The 12,196-nt window shown below is 31.2% G+C and overlaps 1 protein-coding gene across 1 annotated transcript in view; it reads left to right on the forward strand.

Moving 5' to 3' along the window:
* Ndufs1 (NADH dehydrogenase (ubiquinone) Fe-S protein 1, 75kDa) overlaps positions 1-3,827 on the forward strand; it is a 268,993-nt gene extending 265,166 nt beyond the window's left edge. Inside the window, exon 13 of the transcript XR_004227954.2 lies at positions 3,569-3,827. The gene's annotated coding sequence lies outside the window, so the exon portion shown is untranslated. The remainder of the gene's footprint in view (positions 1-3,568) is intronic.
* Positions 3,828-12,196: the final 8,369 nt, after the last annotated feature.

Raw genomic sequence — 12,196 nt, forward strand, 5'->3', positions numbered from 1 at the left:
TCATAATTTTAACCGTATAGGAATGAAGGCGCGCTTCGCGCTATCTTCATTCTATCTCTGTCTTATAACACTGGTAGAAAATCTATTATAAGTGTTGGGCGGCACACTAACGTCTGCTAATATTTTATAAGCATGTAACATGTTACTAAATCCCTCAAAACTATTTTTTAATTAAATATATTAATAATGCTCAATGTCGTCATCATTGGTTTGAATAGTGAATTTGAAGAAAAGTTCAGTATAAGAGTCAGTGGGTTTGTCTATCATTACAATGCCATTTATTTGCATTATAAAAAAGCTATACAACGAACATTTTTCACAGGTAGTTACAATGCTACCTAGAAATTATATAACCTACATAATTATGATTAAATTGTTTTCATTCATATTTTCACATTGAGGCCCATATGAATTTTTTAATTTAGCGTATCAAATTTTGCTTGTAGACAGTTACACAGAAACTACCATCTCTAGCACATTGTATTTCTGGTTTCCAGTGTATTTTTACATGAAGAAAGTGATAAGTATTTTAGCTTTTTTGTCATGGCATTAATTAGAATTTTGAATTTTAACAGTTATGAGAGATTTTGAGACCGATACCTGTTTCTCCATTTTTGCATTTTTTCTCATTCGAAAACTAACAGGTCTAAAAAGCTCATATTTTGCATATAGATTTCTTTTGTGATTGCTCAAAATATGAGCTTTTTAGACCTGTTAGTTTTCGAATGAGAAAAAATGCAAAAATGGAGAAACAGGTATCGGTCTCAAAATCTCTCATAACTGTTAAAATTCAAAATTCTAATTAATGCCATGACAAAAAAGCTAAAATACTTATCACTTTCTTCATGTAAAAATACACTGGAAACCAGAAATACAATGTGCTAGAGATGGTAGTTTCTGTGTAACTGTCTACAAGCAAAATTTGATACGCTAAATTAAAAAATTCATATGGGCCTCAATGTGAAAATATGAATGAAAACAATTTAATCAGAATCATCTAGGTTACATATTTCTAGGTAACATGTCTAGTAGTCTTTTTACAATTCAAAGAGCATTGTATAATGATAGACTTAAACTTACTGACTCGGATACTGAACTTTTCTTTAAATTCACCTCTCAAACCTCACCGAGGGCGACTTTGGGCACAGAGACACAGTATATACTTCAAACTCTTTATTCTTATAATTGAACTTCTCACTGACATTTAAAAAAAAACTAAATAATATTCACACACTTTATTAATACTTCAAATAGAGTTAGGGTGCCACTTTTCAATACACATGTTGTAATACTACACACTCTTGGTAATGATTAATTTTTACTAAAATTTCTTGTTAGTTATATTATATATATTTTATCTGTTATCAAGGTTTCCACATTTCATTTTAAACACCTTAAACATTTCTATCAGGTTTATGAGTTATGACTGATTTGAGGGTTATGAATTTAAAGCACGGTTCTGATCTCGTTGCCTGGGCAACCAACCAGCAACCAATCAGAATCTCGTATTAAATGCTTCACAACAAAGGCCATCATTTTTTAAGAGAGGAAACAAATTTTTATGCAATTTTTGACTATAATGAAATATCAATGACATTATATAAAAAAATATTTATACTTTGCAATAAAATGCAACAAAATCATTTATATACAAGATACATAATAATTTTAATAAATTATAAATAATATACTTTACTAGTCAAGTGGCTGATAGAAAAATTCACCTGCTACAAACATCATAAACATTGAAGAACCTGCAACAATAAAATAAATGCTTAATAGAAAAAGTTTTAATTGCAATTCAACAAATTATATACATACACGCACATATATCACTAATAATTAGAGAAAAATAATAACTATCAAACAATATTATTATGCACCAACAATATATGCAATATAATTTACAATTTAAAATTGAAAAGTCAAAACAAACTAAAATCTAACATAAGTACTAACTAAATATGGAGTGTAAACTTCAATATTAAAATTGGACAAACGATTCGACTCATAAACTACATAAATATAACTATAGAATAACACTATTAGTAATCCAAGGCAACTTCACTCCTTACACAATTTGCTAGCATGACTCCATGGCTTTTACGAAAAATCTTAAAATTATTAATTCACTAAAATACATTAGCTTATACTTTTATCGCACAGAATGATATAATTTAATAAGAGAGAGCACACAATGGTGCTGTCGTCGTTCAACAAGTCCAAAACTATAGGCCGCAACAACGCAATATAAACCGTCATAAGTGTCGTAAAACATGTCGTAAATGGCGGGACTGTCGTACGTTGCAGTGTCGTACTGCCATTCCGGCTCCAGCATAGCCGTAGCTGCTAGACAGATGAAAGTGCTTCCTACTGAAATAAATCGGATGACAATCAACTGATAATCAGCTGATAATCAGCTTATAATTAGTAGATAATCATGCCAAAACGTCAGCTGATTATCAGATGATTTCAGCTCAGTATTTTTTATAAAGCTGATAAATTTTACTTATATTAAACAACTTATAATAAATATATTAAAGGTTACCAATTTTGAATGATTATCACCTGATTATCACCTGATTATCACCTGATTGCCATTAACATTTTATCTCACATAAACGCATATTTATAACTATCAGCTTTATAAAAAATACTGAGCTGAAATCATCTGATAATCAGCTGACGTTTTGGCATGATTATCAGCTGATTCTCAGTTGATTGTCATCTGATTTTTTTCAGTAGGGCTGCCACTGTCGTGACTGAAAATTTTAGGCTCGTTACACGCAAAAAGGAACAGAAACAAATAAATACTGACCCACCATGTAAATAAGTATTATCCCGTAGTGCAGCATTTATCAGGAATAGTTTAGTCTGTTTCCTTAGCTGGAATAATGCTATTGCGAATAAGGTCCCATTGATTATTATTTTCTCATCGTATTATTATCTTATAAATTTTATATGTTATTATATCATTACAATCCCTAAAATCTTTTATACACAAATCATGGTCATTAAAATTCAACATTTTTTTGCTGCAGCAGATCAATAAAAGTATTTGAATGAGACTGAGTAGTTTTATTTAGATTATGCAATTGACGAATCTGAAAAATTGATCTGTTTCGTAAGAATACGAATTTCTTCTATAAAGGATGGTCAGTATATTGAAAATACCATTCGATAACCCAACTGGTAATAAGAACAGGAAAAAAAGACGATGTTTCCTCTCATCGTCAAGTCTTACCCCATTACAGTTTAATGAATTTCTCAACAATATTTGAATATCTGCATACTTTGTGTGTGTATGTGTGTGTTCATCAGCGAACCCTTAAATATCGGCGAGTGCCTTATGTGAAAAGCAAAGCGTTTCGCTTTTAGCGATGTTTTTATTGTAACTGTTTACATCTTAAGAATCGTATTTTTGTGACATACATCTTCATTTATCTTATTAAATTCTATAAATTAAATGTATAATTTTTAAAGTGTATCATTATTAAAATCATATCATATTTTTAAAATCTATCATTATTAAAAAAATATTATTAAATAAAATATATTATTATTACAGATGATGCGAAAACAAATGAAAATTCTACGAAAGAGTCTTTGTGCAAACACGTTAAAAGGATTCATAGAATAAAGTCATTAATATGTTCAAACTGTAACATTCCACAAACACCTCAAAATATGTCGCGACACGTCAGCAGACGCTACGAACGAATTGTGCAACAAATGTGAAAAGAAATTTAATCCCAAAGGTTTCGGTCGTCACATTTTAAATTGTAAGGGACAAAATAAAGCATAATTAACAGTACATAATGAAAAAATTTGTACGTTCTTTGATTATTATATTCTACACACAAAACTATTTACATACACACAGGCCAAAACACACATATGTGCATCTATTTTCTATAAAACAATTTAGCATTTCAATCACAGTCAGTTATCTAACCTAACTAGCTCTAACCAAACAAGCGTTAGCGAGCGAGATACACTGGCTAGTCTATATAAAATTTATACATTTTAATCTTAAAAAAATTAGGATAATATAAACATAGTTTAAGTAGTGAAAATACAATAGATATAATAAATATTGTAATGAGAAATGTTGCTAAAAATTCGTATTATGCCTAAATAATCTCTATAAAATAAACAAATGTTTAATTTTAAATGGTTAATATTTCTATTAAACACTTAGGGTGCATTCATAGTAAACAAAAAAACCAGGGCTGGTCCTCGTCATTAAATTGTATCAGTGTATGCATTGTTTGTATTACTCGTATACAGTCGTGCAACGCTTAGAGCAATATTTGCTGATGACCGGGGTCGTAGACTAAAATGTCCTCGATGAATCCTTGACATGCTCTATGTTTAGGCTGGAACATACACTTCCCCGCACGAGAAAGTCCCTAGACCGCGTTCGCGGCTAACTTCGGCCGAGTTTCAATAGTGATCCGGCATTAGACCTCGGTCGATAAAATATCGACCGAGGTTTAGCGCGGTTCGTCCTCGGTCAACGAGATGATTGGAACGGGGTGGACCGCGGTAGACTGAGGTGAACCTCGATCAGGGTTGTTAACAGACCTTGCACGGGTGTAGTACACGTGTATTACACGTGTAATAAATGTGTAATAGTGTATTATCCGTGACACAGCTGAGCGGACGGAGCTTAAAAGTGAGACCAGTTTTTCGATTTGTTTATTGCAAAAGTTAATAAAGAAAGGTGGAAAAGACATCTGTACAAGTGAGTTGTATGGGACAAGACTACATCAAGGTTCAAAAATAAACTGTGAAATCATTGTTGATCAGATATTATGACTTTATTGAAATCTCCTAACGATCAGGTCCTGCTGTGACCTTCTCTCACAAGTTATCGCCGAGAACTGACGCTCTACTCATTAAACGCCGCCGAAAACTCGGGCCCGCTAGAACAAAGACGCTTTCCCGAGGACTACCGAAGGGACTCGAAGCAGTGCGCGCGCTCCTCTATATCTATAGCTATACACACCCAATCATGTGCCCGCGCGAACGCCTCTCGCCACTCGACTCTCTGGCCTGGCAGTCACATATCGGCCCTTTAGCCTCTCCGCTCTGAAAGTGACCCTCAAAATCCGCGGAGTAAAACTCCTAGAGGGGGTCGTGGCAGTCTAGGAATGATTATAAAATCACTCCTAACCGTATTGTACAGCCACGAATCGCCTTATCGATTCGCGCATATGAGAGCCAAATGACGGAAAAACGTTCGCTAAAACTACTAATAGGTAGAATATATTATTAATAAAGAATAAATACGCCGCACTTACTCTTATCCCTAGTAGTCCTCGGTTACGTCCGGAACATGAGTAATATATTTTTTTTTAACTTTTATGTATATTTGTGCATAAATTGTAAAGGAATAAATATGGCATAAAATTTACTCATGCAATGACATTTGTTTCCTTTGGATTTTTCTTAATAAATAATAATAACTATGAATATTTAATCTATCTATAACAAAACGTAGTGATTATACATATATAACAAGTTTATATAAGCTTGTCATACTATTGAGCAGTAGGCTATGCTATACTAAAATTTTGTATACAAATATGCTTATTGAAATTGAAAGATGAAATATTGACTAATTTTGTAAATTCTTTTGCAATTAAATAAACAATGAACATTTAGCTGAGCAATTACTATTGTTCAAACAAGTCTACTTTCATTGTGCTAATTTGAAATGTAGACTGCTCTGTACGATAGTGGAAATCGTAAGCTGCGGTCGTACACTAACTAAGATTCAATTAGTTATACACTAAACTTTGCATGTTGATTGTACAATATCAATTGGAACAATACCTTGTGGAACGCTAAAAGTTTTCTGAATATTAAACAGTTTACAAATTATTTTGCGACGTAAATTCTATCAGGGACTGGTTCATAAATTATTATTTCAAAGCAATCAGAAAATCTGTTTTGTAGGACCTTGCTTTACACTTGTTTGATACAATATATTTTTGTCTATATTTACAACCATAATTTTAGTAATATGTTACGTATTTTTTAACGCAGGTCATCCTCAGGTCGATTTCAACAATATTTTTATAAAAATATCTAAAATAGCTGACTGCCAGGGTACAGCAATGATTCGACATTGTAGAATAGATTATTCAGGCTTCACTAAATTAAGAAATGAGAAAAATAACAAAATTGAAGCAGTTATGTGTAACTTTTGTAATTCAATACTGCACACCATGACTAGTAAAAGATTACAAAAGCACAGGTAATAAAAGGAGCAATGTTTTGATAATGTCGTTCTAAGCAAATAAAAAAGGTTTAACATTATTTCTAATAGAAATACTTGCATGGAGATGGCTGCAAATAATATGTCAACAGAATCAAATGCAAATGAAAGTAATAATGATCAGAATGTGGACCCTCAAGTATTACAAGCCACTGGTCTACAATATAACTTTGTAGGTCAACATTTATGAATTTTTGCTATTTGTTTAATATCTAATTTATTAAATATCTTTAAGGGATATCAGAGCGACATGATTAAGTAATATTTTTTAACTTTGAAATTTATATCATGTTTGATCATACAAAATATTTATATGTATTTATTTATTCTATAAAAATGCGGTTTTAGAGAAGAGTACCTTGAGTATGTATAATAAAACACGAATTTGACAAACGAATGAGTGAAAGTACCTTAAGGATATAAAAATTAGTGTTCTTTATAAATATGATTAATTATTTTTAAAAATGCACTCATTAACTTTTTCGTTAATTTATTTTAGGGTGGTAAAGAAGGAATAGATTTCGATGACGAGGATATGGAAATTTCAAAAAAAATTATTGATCAAAAGTTAGCAATGTTTTATTTTGCATGCAGTATTTCTTTTAGAACTGTTGAGAACAAATATTTTCTTGACTTTGTTCAGACATTATGCAACTCAAAATTTAATTATAAACCACCCAGCAGGAAAGTGCTTGGCGGAACTATTTTAGATGATCTTCATAAAGATTTACAGGAAAGAAAAAAGGAATTGTTCAAAGGCACAAAAAGTCTTTTGCTAGTTGATGGTTGGAGAAACAAAAGCGTGAACAGAAAATGTTTAGTCTGTACACTGCGAAACATTCACGTTGATCAATGTTTTTTAACATTTACGGATACATCCTTGGAACGAGAAGATGGACAATCATTAGCTGACAACATAGAACGAGCAATACAAATTGCAAAAAAGGATTATGAATCTGAGGTTTTTGCAATCGTCACAGATAATGATAATAAAATTGTTTGTGGTGGTAGATTGGCTCAAAATACAGATAATGAAAAATTACTTCAGTCTACCTGCTCTAGTAGAATATATAATAAATAGATTAGGTGGAAGCAAACTGAAAAACTTTCCTGATACACGATTCTGCTATCTAAGAGATACTTGCGAAAGCATTGTTAAAAATTTATCATTTTTACAAAAAGCCTGTTTATTAGAAGATGTGAATATTTCCGAAAATGTTATCGATAGTATTTTTAATGAAGAATTTCAAAATAAAATAAAAGAAATTGTAAGAAATCTTAAACCCATTCGCCAATTAATCAATAAGTGTCAGGACCCAAGTTGTAATATTGCAGATGTAGTACAAATGTGGTTATCTCTTCGGCTTCCTACAGACGAGTACAACGAAATTATTAATATTAGGATCGAAAAGGCTCTACGGCCACTTTGTTATGCAGCGAACTTATTGCACCATAAGTATAAAGGTTTATTACTTAATGAAAGAGAAAAGAATTCTGCGTTGACATTTTTAGAAGATAATTCGGATGCTGCATCGTTAGAAAAATTACGCTTATTTTTTGAAAAATATTTTACAAGAATTTCTGAAAATTGTCAATTATCTATGTCGTTTTGGGCGCTGTATCAATTCAAATTTCCACAATTACCGAAGTTTGTTCTTCAATTAATGTTGATTCCGGCGTCAACGGCTTTAATTGAAGGACTTTTTTCGCAATGGACGTATGTACATAATATTTATAGAAATCGCTTAAAAAATGAAAAATCGGTTCAGTTAGTTGATATATATCATTCATGAAAATTCATAGATTTAAGATATGATTCATTTAGTCAATCCTCAAACAAACGTAAAACAAATAATACGTAATTTTATATTTGTTTAGATTTGTAATAAATATACGCATATGCTACTTATGCTGAAAATATGTAAATAAATATTAATATTATAGTTATATTTGTGTACATTTAATATAAATACTGCTTTAACAACTTAACTTTAACACAGGGAGAGAGAGTTAAAGAAAGACGAATAAAAAGAGGGAGAGTTTGAGTGAGTGTTAGAGAGAGAGAGAGAGAGAGAGAGAGAGAGAGAGAGAGAGAATAAAAAATATCACCGGCACACAAAATAAAAAAAGATGTCTATACAAAAAATCAGATCCATGTATCCTTATGTTTTTCGAGTCACTGAATTCGAATCCGGTGTCAGTTTGACCCGATCACGTCAGGGTCAAGGTCAGTTCGAGGTCAAATTGAGAATAAACGGTTAAAAAATGAAAATACCATATATTTATGATTTTTTGGTCGCTGAATCCGCATTTTTTCTCATTCGAAAACTAACAGGTCTAAAAAGCTCATATTTTGAGCAATCACAAAAGAAATCTATATGCAAAATATGAGCTTTTTAGACCTGTTAGTTTTCGAATGAGAAAAAATGCAAAAATGGAGAAACAGGTATCGGTTTGTGATAAATGCAAACAGAAAAGTACCAGGGGAGATGCTGCTAGCTTAGCAAGTCACAAGTAATACCTTATTCTATAGAACTTATTTTTTGTACGATTATTTATAAGAGTATATAAATAATATGTTTCTGCTGTTCAGGAAAGTTTGCAAAGGTCTATGGTCGCAGCCTTTACAAGAGCTAAAGGGCAATGTTGAGAACATACAACATACTGTGTCGGATGCAGACAAGGTATATATTATTTAAAATATAATTTAAAAGCTCATGTCTATTGTCGTGCAGTTCTAAATATGGGTAGTAAATATGTTTACACAAATTTATTTCTACAACGGAACTGCAAGACACAGCTGAAGGTTATTTAATTATTTTTAGGAAGATGATTCTTTGGATAGTAGTTTAAATCCTCAATCATCACAACCCGCAAGTCCTCAGATTATGAAAGATTCTCATTTAAAATCTGAGCGTATTAAACGAGAAATTGACAATAACAGAGCCATTCCCATAATGAAGTTTTTTTTGTCATCTGGACTTGACTTCAAGCATATAAAGTCGATGCACTGTAGAAAAATGTTCCAAACATTTTATGCTGATTTTCAACTACCTTCTGTTGAGGAATTTCAAACAATAATTTTGAAATCCACGCGTGATCAGTTATGTAAAGAAGTAGCTACTTATGATTATCTTAATATAATGAGTGTACAAGTGTACGAAATGGAAGAGTGTATTCATGCTGTAAGTTTAGCCATGCATTCAGAGTCAGAGTATGTTTTTGTTGACTATGCCATGATAAATAAAAAGGAATGTGATTTAAAATTAGAACTTGAACTTTTCTGTGACGAATCCGTAAAACTTTTATACACTGGAAAAGATCTATGCAAAGTTACTATTCATTATGTGATTTACAATGGCTATACTTTGTTATCTGCAAATGGTCAAATTGACAACATACAATGCACAAGGATTCCTTCTATGATCATGCTAATAAATGTGTTGAAACATGATCATGCCTCTTTTACAATTAACAGTCCTGATGACATAGATATGGCTGCTAGATATTTTTAAAAAATTGAAGAATTAGATATAAAATTTAATTCGACAAAATGTTCTTTGGGTAAAGCTACAGAAGACATTTTAGAATCTTTTGTTAACAGGTCCTTTCATCTTAGCCAGAACATCCAGAATATTATCTTCAGATATATGAACGGTCCAGCTTTCTTAGCTAATTTTCTAAATCCTGTATACAAAGACCATTATTTTATGCAGCATGACTCTATAGTTGACATTATGATGAGTTTCGTAGACCTACGTTTACCTATTGATGCCTTCGATGGTTTTGCTTCCTATAAAGAAAACACTAAAGTATTCGAGCGCTTAGCGAAAACAGATAATAAATTAGATTTAGTTAGATTTTGGTCTATTGCTAGCATTGAGTACAAATCATTATCTGATTTTGCAATTGAATTATTCCATATTCCAGCAGTACCAAGAAAAATTGATATAGTGAAATTTTTAAAGTTGCAAACTCATTTTAATCCTAAGGTGGCCAAAAATGATATTTAATTACTTATATCGTTGTGTTTAAATGAAGATGCATAAATTAGTTTTTAGTAGTTTAGCCTTAAATAAAAGAATTATATCAAGTCGGACTGTGATTTCAATCATAATAAAAAAATGTTTTCTTAGTTTATTTACTTTGGTTATCGCAGAGATTCGTTAATAGTAATAATACAAATAAGTTTTCTATAGTTATTATGTAAGATTGTTATGTAACATAAGAATTTCTATACAAAATCTCATACTTACCAATGATAGTACAAAGATTTATAATAAAAGTTATGTAAACGTAAGTTATAAATAAGTCATGTAAAATGTAAAAAAATATTTTTTTGATAAAAAATATTACGACTGTTTGAATATTACTGTTTGAATAAAAAAATAATAATATTTGATGTGTGATACAAATATTATAGTCAAAATGAACAAATAACAATAGTATATCGACAATGGATCAAAATACATAAAAAAAAAAAATAACGGGAGAACCGTATAAGTATTTCAATATTTATATAGTTCAATTTTATAAATGACTATGTATGTATTTAAAATAAGAAATAAAAAATTAAAAAAAATATTTGTTAACTTTCTGAATAAAATTTTATTTTTAACAGCTATTGTATTAAATACACCGGCACACAAAATAAAAAAAAATGTCTGTACAAAAAATCAGACCCATGTATCCTTATGATTTTTTGGTCGCTGAATCCGAATCCGGGGTCAGTCTGGCCCCATCACGTTAGGGTCAAGGCCAGTTCAAGGTCAAACTGAGAAGAAACAGTTTAAACCGATAAAAATGTCATATAAAACTTTCCAAAAATGGAAAAAGATACCAAAAATTGTAAAAAGTCTTATTAAAGAGATTTGATCACTTAATATCTTCCTTGTATACAGAGCAAAGTTGCTTTCGTTTATATTTTTTTCTTTTTTTTTCCACTAGTTTAGTAACTGTCTATGTCTTTCTTTACTCCTTTTTTCTCTTGTAATGAACTCTTTTTTCTTCAAATGACCTATGCAATGGGTTTCTTTTTCAAGCAAGAATTTAGATTTACCCTGTCTCTACTATCCCATAAACACAAGGAGCAGGCATTCCTCGTCTTTATACGTATTCGGTTTTAATGCATCGACTAAACCTCTAACATCTGTACAATATACCAACAAATTCTCTTCATCGTTTGTGAAAAATTTCCTAAATTCTTTTTCTCTATCTCGATCTCGAAGAGAACTATCAGGAACTAGTTGCACAAATGTTGGAGAATTTCAAAAATTTGGGTTGCTTGATGAGTTATAAAATGCATTTCTTACATTCCCATCTTGATTACAGTCCTCTTAATCTAGGAGACGTCAGTGAAGAATAGGGAGAACGATTTCATCAAGATATAACTGTAATGGAGAATCGATACCAAGGAAGATGGAATGTCAACATGATGGTAGATTTTTGCTGGACGCTGAAGAGAGACATTAAAACAAATAACAAAAAGAGAAAAAGAAACCCATTGCATAGGTCATTTGAAGAAAAAAGAGTTCATTACAAGAGAAAAAAGGAGTAAAGAAAGACATAGACAGTTACTAAACTAGTGGAAAAAAAAAGAAAAAAATATAAACGAAAGCAACTTTGCTCTGTATACAAGGAAGATATTAAGTGATCAAATCTCTTTAATAAGACTTTTTACAATTTTTGGTATCTTTTTCCATTTTTGGAAAGTTTTATATGACATTTTTATCGGTTTAAACTGTTTCTTCTCAGTTTGACCTTGAACTGGCCTTGACCCTAACGTGATGGGGCCAGACTGACCCCGGATTCGGATTCAGCGACCAAAAAATCATAAGGATACATGGGTCTGATTTTTTGTACAGACATTTTTTTTTATTTTGTGTGCCGGTGTATTTAATACAATAGCTG

The sequence above is a fragment of the Nasonia vitripennis genome (assembly GCF_009193385.2).
Source record: "Nasonia vitripennis strain AsymCx chromosome 1 unlocalized genomic scaffold, Nvit_psr_1.1 chr1_random0006, whole genome shotgun sequence".
NCBI lineage: Eukaryota > Metazoa > Arthropoda > Insecta > Hymenoptera > Pteromalidae > Nasonia > Nasonia vitripennis.